Below are 24,331 nucleotides of genomic sequence, written 5' to 3'. Positions count from 1 at the left end.
TTTCTCTTAACATGGGCTGAGGATTCCCTGGTGCATGTGATTTACACCTTGTTTTCAGAATGTGCAAATTCCCCACACAGAAAATGATATCAACAGCCCTGGATGATAACATGGGAGGGAGGGTCTTCCTTTTGCTTTGATGTATGGAGTGATTTGAAGTGATAGGCACTCTGACTGGTTCAAGCAGACCAAGTGGCAACCCTCTTTCTGAATGACAATGCATCAGATGGCAGGTGTGGCAGATGAAGCTTTTTGGGGTGAAAAAGAAGAAAGGAAGATATTGGGAATGTGCTTTATTAGAAAAGCTGAAAAACAAACTACCGGTACATGTTTCCAGGGGACAATGTAAAAAGGATAGATTTGCAGAGATCTGGTTTGATCCTACAATGTATGTCAATATGGAATGTCTGTTTCCTCCCTCTGCTTATCAATGTATTTGATTCAGTAATTTAGTATATTACTCCATTTTAAGATTCATCACACCCATGACAGTAAAGGCTTTTATTTTATTCTATGTTTATTCTATTCTATGTTTATTTTATTCTATGTTTAAAATCATACCCAGCCTTCTACTTTGTGTGTGTTTTGTTAACTTTTTAAGTTGTTTTACTTGCTTTTACACAGACACACACATTAAATACAGTGGTACCTCGGGTTACATACACTTTGGGTTACAGACTCCGCTAACCCAGAAACAGTGCTTCAGGTTAAGAACTTTGCTTCAGGATGAGAACAGAAATTGTGCTCCAGCGGCGCGGCAGCAGCAGGAGGCCCCATTAGCTAAAGTGGTGCTTCCGGTTAAGAACAGTTCATGTTAAGAACGGACCTCCGGAACGAATTAAGTACTTAACCTGAGGTACCACTGTATGCATATTAAAAACTAGTATGTTGGAAAATGGGAATTGCTTTCCCAGACACGCCAGTTTTCTGTGCAGAGGAAATTTCTGTTTGTAGGTACGTTGTGTTCTGTTTGTAGGTCATGTGAGTCACCACCTTTAGTCTGTGAAGTGGGACATTCCAGAGATGGGCTTGACTCCTTATATGGTGTTGGCTGACTACAAAGGCATGTCCTTTGATGACTGCTGTCTGCAGGGCTGACCACCCTTGAGGTGGATTGAGGGCAGTCACCTCAGTAGGCAGAATCCCGTGGGCGCCCTGTGACCGCCCCCCCACCTCCGCCATAGATGCGAGGAAAAGCGGCGATGGGTTCTAGGTTACAGTGAGATCTTGCAGGGCTCTCGCGACATCTCACCAGAAGCCACGGCCACTTCTCCTCACTTCCCCAGTGCCACTGTGGGAGTCCCACCACCTTACCACCAAGGAAGTAAGGAGAAGTGGCTGCAATATTTTGTGGGGAATATTTTGTGGGGCTCTTGTGAGATCTCGCTGGAAGCTGCCACTTTCCCTCACATTTGTGAAGGAGTCTTGGATGGAAGGTTCTTGGAACTGAGGTTCTTGCATCTTCAACGTGTAGACCTTTGCAGAGGTTTGCTTTAGTGACCCTCGCTTCCTTGTGTTATATGAAAAAACCTGCTCCTTTTCCCTTACGGGGTATCCAAGGGTCCTCTACTGGTAGGAGAAAATAATAGAGACCAACCAAAGAATATTGAGATGCAAAGCAGGTAGTAAGCCTGATCTTTATTAAACTGTTGCAACAGGGTCCTCCCTCACCACACACAGGAGAGAGGAGGAACCCCAAATAATGGTGTGCAAGCCCTTATATAGACTTTTGAAGTTGCCCACCCTGTTGCTCAAGACCACCCTCCAAAACATCATACATACATCACAGAAGGAGGCGGGTCTACAGCAGAAATACATCACAGGAGGTGGATTACAGCAGAAATCCTGTTTGCCAAGATATCTGTTAACAGTCACTGATTGCTTTACCTGGGCAGCCTGGCCACTCTTTTGTGATAGTAAATTCTTTTAGTTCCTGAATCCAGGTCACAGGCTAACCCTGTTCATACAGAAATATGTCCTTAAGACAGGTAAGCAAAAGACAATGAAGAGGTTTTCCCATTTCCTTCCTCCTTGCAGAGAAATATTTGAGATCAGTTTGGGAGAGTCAAAATAGTTTGGGAGAATCAAAATGTCTTCAGGATTGCTCTCCTGTACTATTTCAGACACATGGTTTATATACTTGTATATGTTTTTGCCTTGTACATTTATGAACGTTTATTTTATATTTGGGACCATCGAATTCTTATAACACTTGGATTATAATATGGCATCTGAAAGCTCTGTAAAAAAGAAGATAAAGAACCCCTGACAGTTAAGTCCAGTTGCGAATGACTCTGGGGTTGCGGCGCTCATCTCGCTTTACTGGCTGAGGGAGCCAACATTTGTCCATGGACAGTTTTTCTGGGTCATGTGGCTGCATGAGTAAACCGCTTCTGGCGAAACCAGAGCAGCGCACAGAACGCCTTTTACCTTCCCACCGGAGCAGTACCTATTTATCTACTTGCACTTTGACGTGCTTTCGAACTGCTAGGTTGGCAGGAGCTGGGACAGAGCAATGGGTACTCACCCCGTCGCGGGGATTCGAACCACCAACCTCCTGATCAGCAAGCCCTAGGCTCAGTGGTTTAGACCAGTGTTTCCCAACCACTGTTCCGCGGCACACTAGTGTGCCGCGAGATGTTGCCTGGTGTGCCGCGGGAAAAATTAAAAAATTCGAAAGATTTTTTTTTTAAAAAGTCAAATTTTCGATTGGGGTGCCGTCACTAGATGACCCCTGGGGTTCCCTCCCTCCCTCCCGCTCTGCACCTCCCTCCTCCTCCTCCTCCTCCGGGGAGGCCCTTCCTGGCTCTCGGCCAAGGCTTGGCGGCTGCCACTCACTCACTCGCTCGCCCACCCGTCCCTCCATCCCTGCACCCGGCCTCTCCCCCTCCGTCCCCGGCGCGGGGGCTGCCGGGATCCGTAGTCCCCTCGCCCTTGGGCTCCGTGCCCGCGCGGGGTGCACAAACTACGTTTCCCAGCATGGCCTGGCGGGCCGGGCGTTTTGTTTGAAGCGCTCTTCTCCCGGCCATGGAATGAGCGCAGCGGCGGCGGCCGGGCAGGCAGGGGCTCTTCTGCGCAGACCCCGCGCAGCCTGCCTGCGCCCCCACAGAGATCGGGCGGCAGGATGGAGCCCGGGGATCCCCGCGGAGGCGGAGTGGCGGAGGCGGAGGCTGCCCCCCAGGTAGGGCTGCGTCGGGAGGGTTTTATTTTTGCAATGCTGCATCCGCACCGGAGGGGACGCATCGGACCGCGGGGAGACCCCTTGGCGGGCGTGCAAGGCAATGCATGCGTGCAGGCGTTGCATGGAGTGCAGTGCAATGCAATGGCAACGCGGCGCCCTGCATGCATGCATGCAACTTCCACCGGCGCTCCGGACTTGGCAGGTGAGGGGGGTCCCCAGTGGGCGGCAGAGAGAGCCGGGAGGGCGAAGGGGAGCCGGGGGGAGCAGCGCTGCTCCCCGAGCCGAGCCCGGGGGGAAACTTCGGCGTCGTTGCGCCGGGTGTTGGAAGCGGAGGCTGGCGGGGGCCCCTCACCTGCAAAACCTGGTCGCCTCTCATATATTTCGTGCATTGCATTCATCACCCGCTTTCTCCTCCAAGGAGCTCCCGGGGGCGCGCGTGGTTCTCCCCGTGTTATCCTCGCAACAACAGCCCTGCGAGGTGGGTCAGGCGAGTGGCCCAAGGGAGCACCCAGGGATTGTCCTGGCCAGGTGGGGTGATTTGAACCCTGCTCTCTGCCCGGTCTTCGTCCTCATTTAGCCCCCACATGTGCATGACTGTGCATGACTGAGGTTTCCCCCCCTCGTCTTGGCTATGGTGTGAGTCTGTGCTGTTAATTAATGGGGTTCTGCCTTCGGAGAAGATGAGCCAGCCCTCAAGGAGGTGATTATGTAATTTGCTAGCAATTCATGTCCCTCCCGGCGTGACGCTGCGCGCTGACATCACGGGGCTGTAATGGTGGTGTGCCTCGAGATTTTTTTCATGAAACAAGTGTGCCTTTGCCCAAAAAAGGTTGGGAAACACTGGTTTAGACCACAGCACCACCTGCCAGCTGAAAAAAGCCCTGTATAATGGTTTAAAGACTCTCTCAAGGCAAATCTAAAAAAATGTAGTATAAACACTGACAGTTGGGAAACACTGGCCTGTGAGCGTGAGTGAAATAAAAAACAAGACACTGCCTACTTGCAGACTTTTTTAAAAAAAATTGTTTAATCATTTTTTAATACAAACATCAACCGCAAAAGACACATACAACAAAAACCAGAATAACAATAATAACACAATTTGACAAATCAGATTTGAATACACTGATATACCTACGACTACACCTTTTTAAACTATTTCCCCACCTCTGTCTCCTCCCCCTACTTCCCACCACTATCCACCTTATCGCTTAAATTCCAAATTTCTTCATATTTATCCATTCTTATTTTGCGTCGACATGCAATTCGTTCGTATGTAGCTAATCTGTCCACATCCATATCAACCCATGTGATCAATGGAATCTTTTTGCGGCTCTCTCAATTATCAAAACAAGTTTTTTTGCTTCTAATATAGAACGGTACATCCATATTTTTTTTGACCCCTTGAAATCTCCCACATTTCTGGAATATAATTCAGAATTAAATTCAGTTACCCTAAATTACAATTTCTTTTTATTACTCTTTCTATAAATATCCTCATCTTGCACCAAAATGATCTTTTCATCAGGCAGTTAATCAACATATGTACTAAGTTCGCATTTTTACTCCCACATCTCCAACAGTTGTCTGGACTTGTTATTTTCTTCTGGTATAGTTTTGCTGGAGTCCAATGGACTCTGAATATTATTTTCTGTTGAATAAGTCTTAGTCTTAGATCCATAGAGGCTATGTCTGTTGATTTTATACTTGACTCCCATATATCATTTGTTATCTGTACCCTTAACTCTTCACTCTATTTTTGTCTATCATATTCTAAATCATATTTCTTCCTGTTGAGTAGGGTTTTATAAAGTGCAAGTGTAGAGTTTTTTGTTTTTGTTGCATAGATTAAATCTTGTAGCAGCATGGGTGTTTCCGATACTGCTATAGCATCAGGGCCGAACTGCCTTTCCAACATATGTTTCAATTGGATGTATTGCCATTGTGTTTCACTGGTTAATCTGTACTTTACTTACAAAGTCTTATATTCCACAAATTTATAATTTTCATCAAATTAATTGATTCAATTTCAAAATACCTTTTTTCATCCAATTTTGCCAAATTATCACTTGATTTCCAATTTTTAATTTTGGGTTGGCCCATATTGTTAATTTCTCATGCTGATAGGGGTCATCCTTATTATTTGTATTTATAGTTACAGGTAGGTAGCCGTGTTGGTCTGCCATAGTCGAAACAAAATAAAAAAATTCCTTCCAGTAGCACCTTAGAGACCAACTAAGTTTGTTATTAGTATGAGCTTTCATGTGCATGCACACTTCTTCAGATACTTCTTCATCTAAATTTTTATAGGTGCTTTAATAGTCTCCAGGATAATAGGATATTTCATAAAATTGGAGCCGAGTTTAGTCCACCCTACAAGAGGTTCAAAGAAACTATATTCGAGAGTAGCAGACTTACATTCTAATAAACAAACCAACAAGCAGAAATACAGCACACAATGAAAAGGAGGCAAGGTGGGCGAAGGAAAAGGAAACTCTAAAACTAGGCCCCAATGTCTAGAAGTGCTGTTCCTATCTCTTCCATGATGGTAGAACCCTAACTAATGCTTAGCCTTTCCTTTGCAGAGATGCTGGGACTGAACACTGATAATAAGAATTCAGTGTGTCTTAAATGCAGCTGGAGCACCAGTTCCTACATTGTTCATCAACAATTGCTCTTCACAGAGTAAGTTGGTGTCAACCCACATGTTCTGAATTCTGCAGAAAAGGCACCTGGGCATTCTGCTCCGCAGCCCTGTCCTGTGGGCACCTTCTACCTTCCTCTTTTGTTTCAGGTGGCTTCCTTCCTGTGGAGCAGCTCCATGTACTTTATAGCCAGTGACCTTGCTGTTCAGAGCACCTTTAACCCCTTGGACATCTCCCACTTGCTGCAAGAGTTCATCAAGCAGTTCAGCAGCACAGCAGTGGGGGTAAAGTGCTGTAAGTGTAGGAGATAAGAATCTCCGCCTTGGAGTATGGGAGTCCACATCAAGCCATTGGATGGCCGTGACACAGGTGAGCCTGTCTGTCTGCTCGCCAGTTCCTGCTCCGTGTAGGTCCCAGATAAGCCCCTTTGGGGAATCTGAGGGTGGCTTGAGCCCCACAGCCCCCTTGAAGTTGGGGGTGAAGAGCTACTGGTTCAGTTGCTGCAGTTCTGTCCAAACATAGCTTTGGGTGAGGGAAGGTCAGCAAGGCCTTGTGACTTGTGTTCTTCCTCTGCCTTGTTCCTCCACCTCCCTTCCATTTGGGTGTCTTGTATTTTTTATTTTCCAAACCTGAGGACAGGACTTAACTCACCTTTTTAAAACCAGTGTCAGCTGCTTTAGGAGACAACATCTGTCTGAAAAGCCAGAAAATAAGTTTTTTTTTTAAAAAAAGCTTATTATTGCTACTAGAATCATAGAATCATAGAGTTGGAATAGACCACAAGGGCCATCGAGTCCAACCCCCTGCCAAGCAATACTACTATTACTACCATACATTTAAAAGAATAAATAAAAAAAATCCTTCCAGTAGCACCTTAAAGACCAACTAAGTTAGTTCTGGATATGAGCTTTCATGTGCATGCACACTTCTTCAGATACGTATCTGAAGAAGTGGTATCTGAAGAAGTGGTATCTGAAGAAGTGTGCATGCACACGAAAGCTCATACCAAGAACTAACTTAGTTGGTCTTTAAGGTGCTACTGGAAGGAATTTTTTTTATTTTGACTATGGCAGACCAACACAGCTACCTATCTGTAACTGTATTTAAAAGAATATATACCACCTTTGAAGTGCATGGAATTAAATTTGTTCTAACCACTATGCCTTCTCTCTCCTAGAATCTTGGCATGGTGCATTCCACGTCACCAAGGGCTGTTGCCCAGCAACAGAGCCTGCGACCGTTTGAACTGAGGTTCTTGCATCCTCAACGTATAGACCTTTGCAGAGGTTTGCTTTAGTGACCCTTGCTTCCTTGGATTAGAATATGGCATCTTAGAGTTGGCCGAGATGACTGCCAGGATCCGAGACTTGGGAGAAGAAGTAATGGAGGAGGACTGGAAAAAATTCAAGGACTATCTGCAAAAATTTTATAAGTTACATGAACTATAGGATTTTGCATGAATTTGAATGTTAGCCCCAGCAAAGAGAATGGAATATATATGAAATTAGATAATATTAATGAAAGATTCAATGTTTAAATGGCCAAAAAGGATAATATGTTTGCTTATAGAGTAAACGGATAATAAGGGATTTAAACTTAAATTGCAATTGAAAGTACAAAGTAACACATGAAACAAGGTTATAATTTGCTGATAAATTTATTGTTAAGAATGCTCTGTGCGGGAGACGTGGGGAAGTCCGTTGGAAAGTTGAAACAAGTTGTTGAAATGGTTGGTTTTCTCTTTCTTTCTTTCTTTTTCTGTACTTTTTTTCTTTTCTTTCCTCTCTTTGGTTGTTTAATACTGTATCTGGAAAAAATGCAATAAAAACTATTTTTTTTAAAAAATAGAATATGGCATCTTAAAGACTCCTGGAGGTAAGGGAACGTTGGCATTTCAAGTAGACTCAGCTAGAACATTGAATAGTGATATCACCAAGTTTGGCAAAGAGCTATCAGAGGTCAAAGAAAGTGTTGAGCTTTGGGCAAGTTTATGGAAGGGAAGAACGAATGCTGTAAAGGAAACCTTGGTCTTTACATTGTAGTTGGTTGAATATTATTTTAAACAGGGCATTCTTTATGCTGTATATATATGTGAATCCAGGAGAGGGTTAACTTAAATTTCTAAATAATGAATATTAACTTAAGTTTACTATAGTTAGAACGGGAAAGAGAAAAACAGAGGAAGAAAAGATCGCATGAGCAGCTGGCCCAGTGGAGGGGTAGGCGATGCTGGGTGGAGCTGGTCTTTCTGCAGTGCTGATGCATGGAGCCCTTCTGCCCACTTCTCTTTTGGAGTCAGTCTGATGGGAAGGCTTCTCCCAAGTGCAGACAAGGGGGAGACAGAAAGCCTGGCAGAACTCTACCATACACTAAGACTCCATCAGCTCCATCAGGCCTCCTCTCCCTCAACTGTCATCTGGGGGCAGCCATTTCATCAGGCTACAACTACACTTCTAGACATTGGGGCCTGGTTTCTGAGTTTGCTTTTCCTTCACTCTCCTTGCCTATTTCCATTGTGTGCTGTATTTCTGTTTGTTGGTTTGTTTTATTAGAATGTAAGTCTGCAATTAGAGAGTGTCTTGTTTTTGATTTCACTAAGCCTCTTTGGGAGCCCTTTTGGGGTACAAATGCTATGAATGAATGAATCGGGTCTCTGAGGAGACCTTCAGTTTGCTTCCATTTTAATGCAGACCTACCTCATCTGTGCTTCCCAGATCAACACTGTAATGATAAATTTTAAGGTCTTATATATATAATAAATGTTCATAAATGTACCAAGCAAACCACATGTCTGGAGCAGCACAGGAATACAGTCCTGAAACCATTTTGACTCCCAAGCTGACCAAATGTTTCTCTGCAAGGAGGGAGGAGGTGGAAAAAAACCTTCCTTGCTACAGGAATTTAATAATCACCATTTCAAAGGGTGACAGACTACCAGGAAAGGCAATCAGATAAGGTATTATCAGATAACCTGGCAGACAGGAAAAACAACAACATTCAAATTTCTGTTGTAGACCACCTTTTCTGTGTTGTAGGTATGATGTTTGTGGGGGATGGTCACACAAACAGAAATGTGCTTTGAGATGCTCCCATACCCCCATTTTGCAAAGAGGTTCTCCACTCCACCCTGCCCCATGTCCATATTAGCATATTAGATATCACAAGATACCTGCTTTCAAAAACGTGAAGCTTAGGCTTAATAGCACACAAAACGGATATCTTAGGAGAAATACACTCTGAAATGTGGAAGAATTTTCATTAGCACATAAAAGAAAAAAGAAATTCCCAAACTAAAGTGGAAATGTGGAGAACTGGAAAAATGTGGAACTGATAGAAAGTGAAAGTGAGAGATTCATCCATCCCTGCCTGGGGGCCTGATCCATTCCCCACTCTCTGACCTTCCTGTTTCTTTGCTCTCTTTTCTCACGGACAGGGAATTGACTTTGATGAAGACAACACCTCTATCATTAGCCTGGACGAAGGGGAGGATCTTCCTCTAAGCTAATGCTGTGTGGATTTCCCACCATCATCAAGTGCTTTCAAAAGCCTGCTGGTTCATTTCTCTGGTTGTGCTGCTTGGGCTCTTTGAAGGAGGGGAGGCAACCAACTGAAGCTCCTGATACTTCAGGACTTCCTGATACCTGAGGGCTCACAATGGTGGGTGTGAGGTCAGCCATTTCCCTTCTGACCCGTATTTGTCACAAGCAGCCCTGTTTCGGTTCTACTGTATTTCAGCTTATGTCAAAATTCAGCTGGGAATTTACTTTCCCCCCTCTTGTAGTTTTGCTTGCTTGTCTTAGGACAGAATTATTAATTTGTGGCTACCAAGATTCTGCCATTTTTCTTTATATTCCTTTGTGTTTCTGTTTTTGGTTGTTTTCTCTGTTCTATGCAATGAGGAGAAGGTAATAATACCCTTAAAATAATAAAAACAGCAAAGGCCATGTGACATTCCAAACCTTTCTTACAGAGAAGAGAAGCTGTTGCTTACCCAAAACCTAAAAGCCCCCCACTATTCCTTTCTCCACTCAGCATCTCAACATGTTCTACAGTGTCACATACCGCTGGCAATGCACCCAAAGGACCAACTGAAGCATCAACTGACTGCTGTTGTCTTGGGAAAGAAGGGTAGGAAGAAGCAAGTCTAAATTAAAGTGCTATGAGATCTTTCTGACCTCCTGAAGACCAAGGAATATGTAAGTTACTCGAGGGAATCTGCAACCACACCGGGATGTCAAACCCTTCAGGCTGCCCCTTCCAGGCCCACCCTGCAAAGTGCCCAGTGGACAATCAGGCATCTGAGCACGTAAGTGATCTAGAGAACAGAGTTGGGCAATAGTACAGCAGATCCTAGCAGGCTTTGCAGTTGGCATGGAGCAGCTGATTGGTGATTAGTGCCAATTGCAAGCCTTGTTTTCGGCAGGAATTGGCTGCCCTCAGGAGTTTGCAATTGGGAAGAGGGCTGTTGCACCTGGGTCCTGCTTGCAGGCTACTCATAGGCATCTGGTTGGCCACTGTGAGAATAGAATGATGGGCCACACTGGCCTATGGAATGAGCCAACAGGGTTCTTTTAGACTGCAGTCTACATGGCTCAGATGCAAGCTGTCTGAAAGCCGTATTCCCTCCTATGAACCTGTCTGGGTTTTGAGCTCTTTGGAGAGGACCTTCTCTCAGTTCCGCCTCCCTCACAGACATGCTTGGTGGGGCTGCGTTAGAGGAGCTTCTTAGTGGCTGCTCCCAGACTTTGGAACTCCCTTGCTAGAGAAGCCAAGCTGGCTCCCTCCTTGCTGTCCTTCCACTGGCAAGAGAAGACTTTCTTGTGCAAACCGGCTTTGGTGAATTGACTGCTTTAGAATAAAGGGCTGGTCTCCTGCTGTTTTATTGTAATTATATGTAAGTTTTAAAGTGAGTTTATATAAGTATAGTTTTAGTTCTATCTATGTTTAATTGTTTCTTAATGGTTGTTTTTCCTATGTTTTTAGTGCTTCTTGTTTTTTATCTGTGAGTTGCCTAGAGTCCAGCCAGGGGAAAAATTGGATTATACATAAATATATAATGATGATGATGATGATATTATTATTAATAATAATAATATTCTAGCAATGCTTGGTGTCCAAAGCACTGCCATCAATAACAGGCTGAAATATAAGCAATGGATTACTGAAATAATTCATGATAGTGAAGTTAATGTAATAAGAACACATGTACTGTAAAACAGCTAATAAAAAGAAGTAAAAAACAAACATCAGGAAAGTAGGGCTGGGAAGTCAAAAAGAAATTTATGTTGCTTTTTTGTATATGGCATTAAATGTCTTAGAATACTTTTAATAAAAATAAAATAATAAAATAAAATAATAAAAAATATAATAAAAATGATATATGAAAAAAGATAATGGGTTGCTTCTCTTAGCAGTAACTTCTCTAGGTCTCTTCTCAGCCATCTGTAGTGCTTCCCACATCCACCCCTGGTTGACAGGCAGCTTTTTCTTGTCTGTGCGTGTTGGATCCAGACATGGAGTGCAGGCAGTGAGTGGGAATTTGAAATATGGTCTCTCCCAGTTCCTAGCTCAACACTCAGATCAGTATGCCCTGCTGGCTCTTTCTTATTGGCTTTGAAAACAGTTGTGGTTCTTACCTACCTAACCTTAGCTATGTTTGCACAAACTGAATCATTTACACACTGGTATGTGTGCGCTGCACTAACACCCATGCCTGATGACCCTGACATAATTTCCTGCAGAAAGCATCACCTGGCAGCACTGGCAGCATTGCTAGAAGAATTCTGCACACCCTGCCAGGCTCGTTGGGCTGCTCAGCTTCACTTGCATGGCTGGAACAAGGGCTGCACAGACTGTCTCTTTATCCCTAGACCAAGGGTCAGCAAACTTTTCAGCAGGGGGCCGGTCCACTGTCCCCCAGATCTTGTGGGGGCCCGGACTATATTTTGAAAAAGAAAAAGAAAAAAGAACGAATTCCTATGCCCCACAAATAACCCAGAGATGCATTTTAAATAAAAGCACACATTCTACTCATGTAAAGACACGCTGATTCCTGGACCGTCTGTGGGCTGGATTGAGAAGGCGATTGGGCCGGATCCAACCCCTGGGCTTTATTTGCCTACCCATGCCCTAGACCTTTGATTTAATCCCTTGGGGTCAATTAACCTCTTGGGATCCCAAGAGGCCAAGCTGGGCTCTCTGGATCTTGTTTAACAAAGTAGTGAAAGAGAGCCCTGAAGGGTCGCTGTGAGTTTGAAGGAGTCTTGGACATAAGGCTGGACCCTGTGTAGCAATGGGGGGGGCTGAGCTTTCCCCCTGATGGGAAAGCAAGCAGCAAGGATAGTCATGAATTAGCGCCCGGGGCAGCAGAGGAGGAAAAGGAGGAGCAATAAACATGCACTGGCTCAATCCTCCCTCCCTGAAAAGGGCTGCCTCTTTTCACCTCAGCATTTTTGATTCAAGGGTGGATTAAGGTGTGAAACCCAACATCAGGACCCTCTCTCAAAATACTAGAGCTTTCAAAGGGGCCACCCAGGGAAAGATGAATGTTGGAAGATGCTGTTCCTGGCAACCTTGAAGTCACTATGTGACAGAATGATTTTTGATATGTATTTTGGAGGGAGTGCTTTTTCACATGTTTTTAGAATGCTTGTAAGCATGTTTTTAGAGTTCAGATTCTAGTCCTCTGTGCAGTTGCTGTCCTTGTTTGATATTCTTCTGCACCCTCCTGGTAAGATTTCAGGCTGCATTCAATATTTCATTTCATTTCATTTGCCCCATTGCCACCTCAGAACTGCTGCTACTGTTTCCAGCTGGTGCTACCGATGAGGTGCAGTGAGGCAGTTGCCTCAGGTGGTAGATCCAGCCTCTGAGGGCAGCAGAGGAAGAGGCAGGGTGGGATTTTCTGCTTTTCATCAAGTAGCCCTCCTAGAATCATCACAGAACTGCAGAGTTGGGAAGGATCCCAAGGGTCACCTCGTTTCATCTCAAAGCCTATTTGGGCTCGCCTGCGGAGTTTGATGGATCCTGATAGATTCCGTCAGGCCTTGCGGGACCCTGCTCTCCCTGGTGACTCATTAAATGACCTTGTCGAGGACTGGAATAATCGGTTCCTGGCGGCCATCGATGAGATTGCGCCTAAGCACCCTCTGCTACGCCAAGGAGCTCCGGAAAATGAATCAGGATCTCAGATTGCTACAGCGAGTATGGCGATGGACTCGTGACAGAGCTTCAAGAACATCTTATAGGACGATTATGAAAGCCTATGAGATGGCCATGAAAGCTGATAAGAAATCTTACTTCTTAGCTTACATTGCATCCACTAGCTCTCGCCCGGCACAACTTTTTAGAATAATTAGGTTGACAACATCCTTAGGAGGACAACCAATTTTAAGCACAAATTCAACTCAAAGCAGTGAGGCATTTGCGAGCTTTTTTGCGGAGAAAGTCCTGTTGCTCCGCCGTGACCTCCCTGCCAATTTAGATATAATAACAGAACTGGAGGCCCCTCAACTGTCTTCAGGTCCAGTGTTGGACCATTTCAATCGGATACTCCCTGCTGATGTGAATAGATTTCTCTGAGCTGGTAGGCCCACCACTTGCCTCCTCGATCCGTGCCTGTCTTGGCTGATTATGGCATGCCCAGATGTCACGTGGATCCCCCTGGTTGAAATTATCAATTTGTCCCTTGGCACAGGGACATCCCGGGGAGCTGAAGGAAGCAGTGGTGTCTCCACTCTTAAAGAAAACTTCACTAGATCCTTTAGCTCTATCCAATTACCGCCCAGTTTCAAATCTTCCGTATCTGGGTAAGGTAATTGAGAGAGCGGTTGCTGAACAGCTTGGTAGGTTTCTGGAGGAAACATCGGCTTTAGACAGCTCTGGTCACCCTAACAGATGATCTCCGTAGACAACTGGATCGAGGTGGGTCGGAACTGCTGATTCTCTTAGATTTGTCAGCAGCCTTTGACATGGTCAATCATGATCTTCTGGACCACCGCCTCGCAGACGTGGGGATACAGGGCATAGCCCAAAAATGGCTGTGCTCCTTTGTCTCTGGTCGGGAACAGAGGGTGGCGCTTGGGAGGGAGATGTTGTCGTGCCATTGTGGAGTGCCACAAGGCATAATCCTTTCCCCATTGCTTTTTAACATCTTAATACGCCCCCTTGACCAGATTGTCCAGAGCTTTGGGCTGGGCTGTCTCCAATATGCTGATGACACTCAGCTCTATCTGCTGATGGATGGCCACACTGACTCGACCCCGGACACACTGACCAGATGCTTGGAAGCTGTGGATGGATGATTTCATGGGAGCTGATTGAAACTTCGAAGACAGAGGTCCTCTGGCTGGGTCGGGATGGCATGGGGATGAGGGACCAACTCCTTTCTCTTTCGGGGCCCCAATTAGTGCCAGTGCCTTCCGCTAAGAATTTGAGTGTAATCCTTGATGCCTCCCTTTCCAGGGAGGCGCAGGTTACAGCAACAGCCAAGGCAACATTTTCCCACCTTCGCCACATCAAGTAGTTGGTCCCTTACCTTTCCCGCCCTGACCTGGCCACAGTGATCCATGCGACAGTCACCTCCAGGCTTGACTACTGTAATTCGCTCTACTCGGGGCTGCCCTTGAAACTGTCCCAGAAACTCCAGCGGGTGCAGAATGCTGCAGCAGGGCTCCTCACGGGGTCTCTGCCATAGGAGCATATTCACCCAGTGCTTTACCAGTTGCATTGCCTCCCGGTGAAGTATCTGGTCAGGTTTAAGGTGCTGGTTTTGACCTTTAAAGCCCTTTGTGGCTTAGGGCCCTCGTATTTACGGGACTGCCTCTCCTGGTATGCCCTGCAGAGGATCTTAAGGTCCATGAATAATCATAGTTTAGAGGTCCTGGGCCCTAAGGAAGTCAGATTATCCTCCACCAGGGCCAGGGCCTTCTCAGTGATGGCTCCGACCTGGTGGAATGCTTTTTCCCATGACACCAGGGCCCTGCAGGATTTAACTTCCTTCTGCAGGGCCTGTAAGACAGAGCTATTCCGCCCGGCTTTCAATTTGAACTTAGCCTGATCTTTTATTTACCTTCATTCCCTCCCCCTCCCCTTTTTATGAAGATTACCCGCTCTGGAATCCCACAGCTACTATTTTTTCGTTCTATAGGACACACTTTTCCCCCTCCAAAAATTAAGGGGAAATGTTTGTGCGTCCTATGGAGTGAATGCAGGCTCCTTGGCTTCAGCGATAGCAGCGCGAAGCCTCCGAAGCACAGAGGAAGTGCTCCCAGTCCCACCAAGAGATGCTGGGGACTGAACATGGTGACTTCTACATACTAAGCAGTTGTTCTACCACTGAGCTATGGCCCTAGCTCACAATACTGCTGTCAGGATAAAATGGAGAAGGTGGAGGCTGAAGTGTGTATGCTCTGTGGAGGAAAGGTGGGATAGAAGTATAAGAAGGAATAAAGTATGTAAATCATTCTATAAGTGAATAAACTACAGTATATTTTTAACTTACTCTCCTAATAATTTGTATATAAATTATAAAAGTGGTATATAAATTTTGTTAAATAAAAAAGAGGAAATGTTCAGACTTTCAAACAGTATGTTATGCCTGAGCCTTCATTGCTGAAACTCCCAACAGCATTTTCATGCTCACAAACACCTGATGAAGGAACCATTGTGACATAACCCATTCAAGCAGAGTGAAGGGGCAACAGGCTGTGAAGGGCTCCCATCTATTAAAAAGCCACAGAAAGTATTTTCATACTGCCTGAGGAATGAATCCCTTATTTAACGTTCATAATTGCTGGATCGATTTAACAGGACTGGAGCTAACATTTGCTTGGATTTGGCACCATTGATAGGGAACTGCCTGCTGCGTCCTCCACTTTGAAGTCACCCTGGTCTTTGGGCCTCAAGCACCTTCTTCAGCATGTCCAACCCATCTAAGAGGCATATGATACTGGTGTTCCACTGGGTTAGGAAGAAGCCCCTGATAGAGAAGCCGTGCTCTACTATCTCGGCCAGACCTTCTGCCTCTGCACCGGCTTGCAACACTCCTCACATTTCACCCTACTTCATGAGGAGCAAGACACAACCCGCTCCGCTCAGGAGGTCCAGCAGGCGCAAGGTGTTGCGATTGCCGAATCTCACCAACCCCAAGTTTTTAAGATCTGTCATTGGCAGCGTTGGCCTGAAGAGAGCCCGCAGGCGTGGCAAGCAAAAGAAGACTCCAGCAGGAACAGGAAAAGGAGTGAGGGCTAGGCTAGAGGCAAGAAGGCTCCAAAGCTATTTGTGGGGTGGGATTGCTTTGGAAGATGCCTTCTCACAATCTCTACCCTTGAACCACGTAAGGACATAAGAAGTGCCTGCTGGATGAGGCCACATTGGCCTGTCTAGTCCAGCATCCTGTTCTCACAGAGGCCTGTGGAAACGAGCATTCTGTATTCTCTTCCTGCATCTTCCAACAACTACTATTCACAAACATTACTGCCACTGACTGTGGAGGTAGAGCATAGCTATCGTGCGTAGTGGCCATTGATAGCCTTTCCTGCATAAAACCATCCAAGTTGATGGCCGTCACAGCTTTCTGTGGGACTGAGCTTCCAGAGGGGTAGCTGAGCATGCCTGCTGCAGGAAAAGCAGGCATTAAAAGCACATTTCTCCCAAAGAATCTTGGGAATTGCAGTTTGTAAAGGGTGCTACGAATTGTAGCTATGCGGTAGAAGCGTAATCTACAGTTCGCAGGATTCTTACAGGGGAGATTCTTTTAATGTATGGTGTATACACAGCCTCAAATTAGCTCCACCAGCTCTGTAATACTAGAGCAAAGATTATAATGCATATTGTTGTTGTACTTTTATAAATATTATAAAACCCATTCCTGCAAGCCATGTAGTCTGGAATAAACTCAGTCACCCCTCCCATCATTAATTGTTTCTACTAGGTGGGGAGGGGTGTTGGATCTGCTTCCCTGCCTTGAAGAAAGGCGCAGGTCAGATGTGTGCCCAGACCTGGCCATGCTTCGCAAGAGAGGTGTGTTGGTTCAAGGTGGCCACGCTGCCTGCAACTTGCATTCCTTCCTGACATGTCTTCCCCAAACCCCTTCTTCCAGAGGCTGTGTTGAAGTTTTCCATCACATGGAGCACAAACTCGCGGAACTACCTCGAGGCTCAGGCAGTGGTGGAAACCCTCCTCAAGCATGAGACACCAGAGAGACTCTTGCAATACAAAGGGATCAAAGCAGCGGTGGAGTCTCTCCTACCATACACGGTACTTCCAGAAGCTGGGCCGGTTACTGCAGGCCTAAATGTTCCTTGATTTCATGTGACAAAACATGAAGTTGCCTGATGCCACCAAGTGGGACGAGGAGATAGATAAGTGATGAGCTTTGTTTATTTATTTATTTATTATTAATTTTATTGAGTACAAATTAGAAAAAAATACAAATATACAAAAAAAGGAAAATACATGTAACCAATAGAAAATTAGAAAACATTTTCCCTCTTCTCATATTTACAATTATTTGCACCTCTACAAAACAATATTCACAATAAAGAAAAGAAATGAAAGGTAAAATATAAAAGAAAAGAACAAGAAGATAAAGAAAAGGAAGAAATAAGATTAAGAATGAGAATTTTAAAAGTAGATAAGTATTCATTATACACAGCCATTTCCAATCTATATTTATGTTCAACTATGTATTTTCATCATATCCTTATCTATCTTAATTAAAATATTTTTAAAAGACTTCCACCGTTTGCCTCACACGTTTTTGGTAGTCCATTTGTCAAAACCTCTGTTCTTCATATTTTTCCTTTAGGTCTCCTTAATGTCTCACTTTGTATTTTTTATATTACTCACAAGATTATTCTAAACACAACCAGATTTTAGTAGCCGAGCCCTGGTTTTGTAAGTAATCATTTAAACACTCCCATTGCTTCATGACATGACCATAGTTTGAGGTTTTCTCCTTATTAAATCTATCAATTTTGCTAGCTCCAGGTGCTCGCAAAGTTTCCCGAGCCATTTTCTTTTTGTTGGAATGCTATCCTTTTTCCAATAGCTAGCAATCAAAACTCTTGCCGCTGTTGTCATGTATAAGAATATGTTAGTTTTATCCTTTGGGATATCTTTATCAAGAATTCCTAGTAGATATGCCTCTGCCTTTTTATTGTGTGATGCCCTTATCAATTTTTTTATCTCGTCGTGGATCATGTCCCAAAAGGTTTTAATCTTTGAGCAAGTCCACCACATGTGGTATAACGTGCCTTTTGTCCTATTACATTTCCAGCATTTATTGTTGTTCATTTTATTCATTTTTGACAATCTGTCAGGAGTTAAGTACCATCTATGATGAATTTTTCTGTAGTTCTCCCTTAATAGGTCACACGCTGTAAAATTTATGTTTTTCTCACCCTTACATGGGTTTGGATATACCGTAGTTTTCGCTCTATAGGATGCACTTCCCCCCTCCAAAATTGAGGGGAAATGTGTGTGCGTCCTATGGAGCGAATGCAGGCTCCTTGGCTTCAGCGATAGCAACGCGAAGCCTCCGAAGCGCAGAGGGAGCGCTCCCTCCGTGCTCCGGAGGCTTCGCATTGCTTTCCCTGAAGCCTGGAGAGCGAGAGGGGTCGCTGAACACCGACCCCTCTCACTCTCCAGGCTTCAGGGATAGCCACCTGAAGCCTTCGGAGCACAGCGTGAGTTCCCGCTGCGTTCCGGAGGCTTCAAGTTCCTTTCACTGAAGCAAGGAGAGTCTTGCTCTCCCGGCTACAGCAAAAGGAACCCGAAGCCTGCGGAGTGCATCGGGAACTCGCGCTGCGCTCTGAAGTCTTCAGGGATCTTTGAGGCTGGCGGTGGGGCAAAGCAGCGCTTCCCCCCACTGCCAGCCCCACAAGCTTGGGGGGCAGCGGGAAGGGAGCGTGCAGCCTTTGCGCTGCTCCCCGACATGGTCTTTGAGGCTGGCAGTCTTTGAGCAGCGCTCCCCCCCCACCAGCCCCAAAGAGCAGGTCAAAAGGAACCTGAAGCCTCTGGAGCCCAGCAGGAACTCCCACCGCGCTCCTGAGGCTTCGGGTTGCCTTCACTGAAGCCTGGAGAGCGAGAGGGGTCAGTGTGCAGTGACCCCTCTCGCTCTCCAGGCTTCCAAGGTAGCCGCCTGAAGCCTCCAGAGTGCAGCAGGAACTCCCGCTGTGCTCTGGAGGCTTCGGGTGAACGCACCTTGAACGCACAGAACGCACCTTGTTTTAGAAGGGGAGAACAAGAAAAAAAAATTCTCCCCCTCTCTGCTCAGCGCCCCTTCAGCCAAGCGGCAGGAGAAATGGAAGGGGCTCCATTTCTCCTGCCGCTTGGCTGAAGGGGTGCTGAGCAGAGAGGCGGGGATTTTTTCCCCTTGTTCTCCCCCTCTAAAACAAGGTGCGTCCTATGGTCGGGTGTGTCCTATAGAGCGAAAAATACGGTAATTCTCCCCTGGTCTCCTCGCTGGCCCAAATAGGGCTAACTTGGCCAGCTAGCCCTGGTGATCATCTAATGTTTATTGGATGGATTTTCCTCCTAAACTGATTTTTGATTTCTGAATTTATTGTTATTCACGTTTTATACTGTATTTTATGTTGTTTTTTGTTGCATCAATTAAGTGCTTTAAATTTGTTGTTAGCCACCCTGAGCCTGGTTTTCTGAACCAGGAAGGGTGGGGTATAAATAAAAATTTATTATTCTTATTCTTATAAAGCTCTTTTGCATTGTAATGCTAATATTGCCACCAATTCTGTGGGTTACTAGACTTCCTTGCCAGCTTCGTTTCCTCAGGACCAGGCAGGATGCAAATCTACGATGTGTGGAGGTGGGTGCTGGGGACTCTAATCAATGGCACATCTGCCTCCCATCCCCCTTTCCTTCTTTTCATAGGCCCCCTTGTAGTATAGTTTAATCAGAGGAAGCAGATATACCAAGGAAGTCAGGAGCGAGTGAGGGCAGGGCCACAGGGCAGCAATTCCCCCTCCCACATTTGTCAGTGTAAACAGTTTCCTGTTGTTGTAGCCCGAAGCCTGGTGTGACATCATTTTTGGGCCTCCTAAGGCAAGGGCCACCCCTTCCAGCCCGCCCCTCCTGTTGGATTGTGGGGGTTTTCGACCCTATATGGCAGTGGAGTTCAGCAAATCGCGGCCATTGGGGGGGGGGGGGAGAGAGAGCAGTGATTTTGCAAACAGGAAAAGCCTCTTTTACTTTCCCTGTAGGAAACATGGGCTGCAGCCGCAGGAGAATTTTGGCAGCTAGAGGAGCAGCTGGACCTGAAAGAGAAATCTTGGAGGGAGGATGGCAAGGGAGGGGACAGACAGGATTGTCTTAAGCCTATGCGGCGCTGGGGTGCAAAGATCTACACTGTCTCCCCTCAGGTTGCCCAGAGTTGTCAACCTTTTTTTTTTTTAATCTCTGCTCAGGAAAAGAAAACAGGAAACAAAAAGAGCCCAGCACAACAGAACAGTCCAGGGCGTCACCATCGGCGACTGAGTGAAGCTGGGCACCTCGTGGTATAAGCAGCGTGCGTTGGGCGGGCCTCTCCACGGCCCTATGCCAATTCCTGGCACGCAGGAGGGCAGAGCCGGCCGGCTGCCTCAGCGCCTCGCTGGCTTGCTCACCCCCGAACTTGTGGTGCAGAAGAGCCTGCCGCGGCTCTCCAACGGGCAGGCGGGCTCTTCCCCAGACTCCAACTCCCAGGCCCCGAACACTCGGCCTGGCTCCCCTGAGAGCCCAGAGCCCGGCTGCCACGCACCCCTGGCTCCTATGGTTAAGAAGGCCCTGGGGACAGAGGAGCTTTTGCCTCTTGCCTCCAGATGTGAAACCATTACAGTGGTACCTCAGGTTAAGTACTTAATTCGTTCCGGAGGTCCGTACTTAACCTGAAACTGTTCTTAACCAGAAGACCACTTTAGCTAATGGGGCCTCCTGCTGCCCCCGCACCGCCGGAGCCCGATTTCTGTTCTTATCCTGAAGCAAAGTTCTTAACCTGAAGCACTATTTCTAGGTTAGCGGAGTGTGTAACCTGAAGTGTATGTAACCTGAAGCGTATGTAACACGAGGTACCATTGTACTTGCTTCAAGTGTTTGGAAAGTATGTGTAGCCGAGCGGTCCCAAAAGTTTTTTGGGCGGCCCACCCACTCATCCCTAGTGCACCACCCACTAAGGAAGATAATAACACAATAAAATTCAGCAAAGAACATTGCATGATTTTTTTTAATGCATTTTTATGAAAGCGTAAGGGTGGAGGAAATCTTTAGCATGAAATGTTTATATATAACTCATTAACAAACATCCACAAACCTTCACCTGGCACATCTGTATGGTAACTAACTTCTAAGAAAATCAACCGCTATTACCAATACCTGGCTACATAGTGACTTGTGACAACTCAAGAATCATCAGTATAAACAAAGGTGACCAAAAGAAATCACTTTGAAAGCAATCGGTAAAATTTAAGATACGAAGTAAGGAGACCGCTGCTGCCAGTCAGTGTAAACAATACTAAACTAGATGGACTAGCAGTCTGACTCAGTAGGCAGATTCCTATGTTCCTATGGAGCAGTACCATTTCAAATGATGATACAGTGGTACCTCGGGTTAAGAACTTAATTCATTCTGGAGGTCCATTCTTAATCTGAAACTGTTCTTAACCTGAGGTACCACTTTAGCTAATGGGGCCTCCCGCTGCCGCTGCGCCACCACCACGCAATTTCTTTTTTTTTTTTTTTTATAAAAAATTTACTGGTTTTACAAAATTTTTAAAGACAAACAAACACCTAAAAAGACATACAAACACGTATAATTTCATAACATTTTTTCATAAACCTCTTTTCCGGGACTCCCCCATACCCCCCCTTTCTGCATTCCAATGTCCATAATTTTTTAGCAACTTCTAAACATTCCTTTCCAACCTCTGTCATCTTGATCTTTTCTATAATCTGTTCTTATGTCACTGTATCCCTTTTTTTCCCTGCAAACCTCAACATTCTAACATTCGTCAAGTTTATAATAGTCCTTAAGGTATCTCTTAAATTTTCTCCATTCTTCTTCCGCCGTCTCTTTTCCTTGATCACGGATTCTGCCTGTCATCTCGGCCTGTGTCATATAGTCCATCATTTTCATCTGCCATTCTTCCAGAGTAGGTAGATCTTGTGTCTTCCAATACTTTGCGATGAGTATTCTTGCTGCTGTTGTAGCATACATCCACCACGCAATTTCTGTTCTCACCCTGAAGCAAAGTTCTTAACCCGAGGTACAATTTCTGGGTTAGCGGAGTCTGTAACATGATATCATCTATAACCTGTCGCGTCTTTAACCTGAGGTACCACTATATTCACATATTTGCTCCTCTATGTCAGATATATAAATCTCCCTGCACAGCTATGTTAACTAGCATGATAGCAGGAAGGCTATGTTGAAATTTCCCTCTCTGATAAATGTGTGGATAGCATTTTACATTTACAATATGCTATCACCGCCTGCAGTTCAAAATGCTCCATGGCTCCTTCACATGGGGGGGGGTGGATTCCCATGCACACAAAGGCATGCAGCCCCAGCTGCAACAAAACATGTCTCTCCCACACTGGTCTCTACAGCCACAGAAACCCCGCCCCCCAAATGTGCACTCCTCCAACGTCTCCCAAGACAGACAGGTGCTAGCAGCAGACAGATTCACCTGTGGGAGCTAATGGCAGGATGCAGTCTTTTCAGTAACTGAGAGCCTCCCTCTAGCACATGGGTAGGCAAACTAAGGCCTGCGGGCCGGATCAAGCGCAATCACCTTCTCAATCCGGCCCTCGGACGGTCCGGGAATCAGCATATTTTTACATGAGTAGAATGTGTGCTTTTATTTAAAATGCACCTCTGGGTTATTTGTGGAGCATAGGAACTCGTTGTTTTTAATTTTTCCAAAATAATAGTCCAGCCCACCACACGGTCTGAGGGACAGTGGACTGGCCCCCTGCTGAAAAAGTTTGCTGACCTGTCTAGCATTTGCAATGTGATATTCATCAGAACTTGGAAGAAGAAGTAGAGAAATGGCTGTGAACCAGATGTGGTTTACATGTTTTAAAATGCTGGAGTTTTTTCTGTGCGGTTGGTGTGTGATCTCTGCTGAGGAAGAGCAGCCATGTAACAATATTTATTGAACAAGTGGGGTGGGGGATTCAAACAGAAGGATGCTGCTTTCAGAAGGCAAGGCAAGGTTCTTAGCACTAATAAAACATTGCCCATCTGTTGTAATGCCCAGCCCCATTGCAAATGACTTGCCACATTTTGGGGGGAATAGCTGCTTTTCTGTGTACATTTCGTGCTATGTTCTGTCTACTCTACAGTGGTACCTCGGGTTACATACGCTTCAGGTTACATACACTTCAGGTTACAGACTCCGCTAACCCAGAAATAGTGCTTCAGGTTAAGAACTTTACTTCAGGATGAGAACAGAAATCGTGATCCGGCGGCGCGGCGGCAGCAGGAGACCCCATTAGCTAAAGTGGTGCTTCAGGTTAAGAACAGTTTCAGGTTAAGAACGGACCTCCGGAACGAATTAAGTACGTAACCAGAGGTACCACTGTACACAAACGGCCAGGAGAAAAATTGCAGTGGGTGGCAAAGTGCAAGATCTAATTCACAAGAGTGGCCATGAACTTTTTTAAATAATTTTTTTTAATATTTTATTGAAAATTTACAATAGAGAAATAAAGTGAAAAAGTGCTTGAGACTGTGGTACAAAACAATATATAGCTATATAAGTAGTATGGTTATTCTAATGAGTATACAATTATTAACAAGTTATTATGCTTTTTATAAATGCATTCCAAATATCATTATTTTTGTCCATACACAATCTACAACTGAAAGGGTCCGTTTGTACTTTGCAAAAGTAGTCATATTTTCTTTTCACTGTTGAAAGAGGGCCATGGTATCGTCTTTCCAATTTTTTAAAATATCAATTATGTATCCAGCACTTATTCATTATTTAAGTGTCATTGCTAATTGCAACCCATAGCATAAGACAAAAAGTATTTGATTTTTCTTTTGCATCAGAAGTGAGTATCGTAAGCATTTAATGAGAAAAAACTCTAAAATGTTGCTAAAATGGTGAGCAGAAAATTTCTTTTTAATAAAATTAGTGTTACATTGTTACATCACTCTGTAGCAGAATGCTGTAACACTCATTAAAATTTGCTAATATTTTAATATTGTAAAAAATGGATGAGAAGTTTAGACTACAAGTATTTTAAAAAGTTGTTGATATAGTGCTTAGTGTTTTTTGTGTTTAGAATGATTAGGTTTTCTTCTTGAGCTAACACATAACCTGCTGCTGCTTTGCCCCTAGCAAACACGCACATGCGCACATGTGCACACACCCCACTTGCAAGGATGCTTTGCTCAGTCCTGGCTCCAGAATATGGGGCTTGTGCATGGAAAAATGGAAGGGGTACAAATTCTCTCAAGTTGCCTCTGACCTCCTTGGGTGCTCTGGGCAAAGGTCCGAAG

The 24,331-nt window shown here is 45.1% G+C and overlaps 3 long non-coding RNA genes across 4 annotated transcripts; 2 read left to right on the top strand and 1 right to left on the bottom strand.

Annotated features, from left to right (window-relative positions):
* Positions 1 to 1,446: 1,446 nt before the first annotated feature.
* On the top strand, positions 1,447 to 7,157 carry LOC308578492. 2 transcript variants are annotated; one of them, XR_014003945.1, is made up of 4 exons: positions 1,447 to 1,916; positions 5,767 to 5,866; positions 5,976 to 6,195; positions 7,004 to 7,157. It is a non-coding gene; the product is annotated as an uncharacterized lncRNA (long non-coding RNA). The 2 variants fall into 2 exon arrangements; XR_014003946.1 differs by lacking the exon at positions 1,447 to 1,916 and having other exon boundaries at positions 5,152 to 5,866.
* LOC308578505 lies at positions 2,212 to 11,246 on the bottom strand. Its single transcript, XR_014003964.1, has 3 exons — positions 10,517 to 11,246; positions 7,694 to 8,210; positions 2,212 to 2,240 (listed from the first exon to the last, which is right to left on the bottom strand). It is a non-coding gene; the product is annotated as an uncharacterized lncRNA (long non-coding RNA).
* Positions 8,217 to 11,201, top strand: LOC308578495. The gene is made up of 2 exons (XR_014003951.1): positions 8,217 to 9,483; positions 9,859 to 11,201. It is a non-coding gene; the product is annotated as an uncharacterized lncRNA (long non-coding RNA).
* Positions 11,247 to 24,331: the final 13,085 nt, after the last annotated feature.

This window comes from Podarcis bocagei, assembly GCF_964188305.1.
Source record: "Podarcis bocagei genome assembly, chromosome: Z".
NCBI lineage: Eukaryota > Metazoa > Chordata > Lepidosauria > Squamata > Lacertidae > Podarcis > Podarcis bocagei.
The sequence above is the reverse complement of the archived record's forward strand: the minus strand, read 5'-3'. Positions and strand labels throughout refer to the sequence as shown.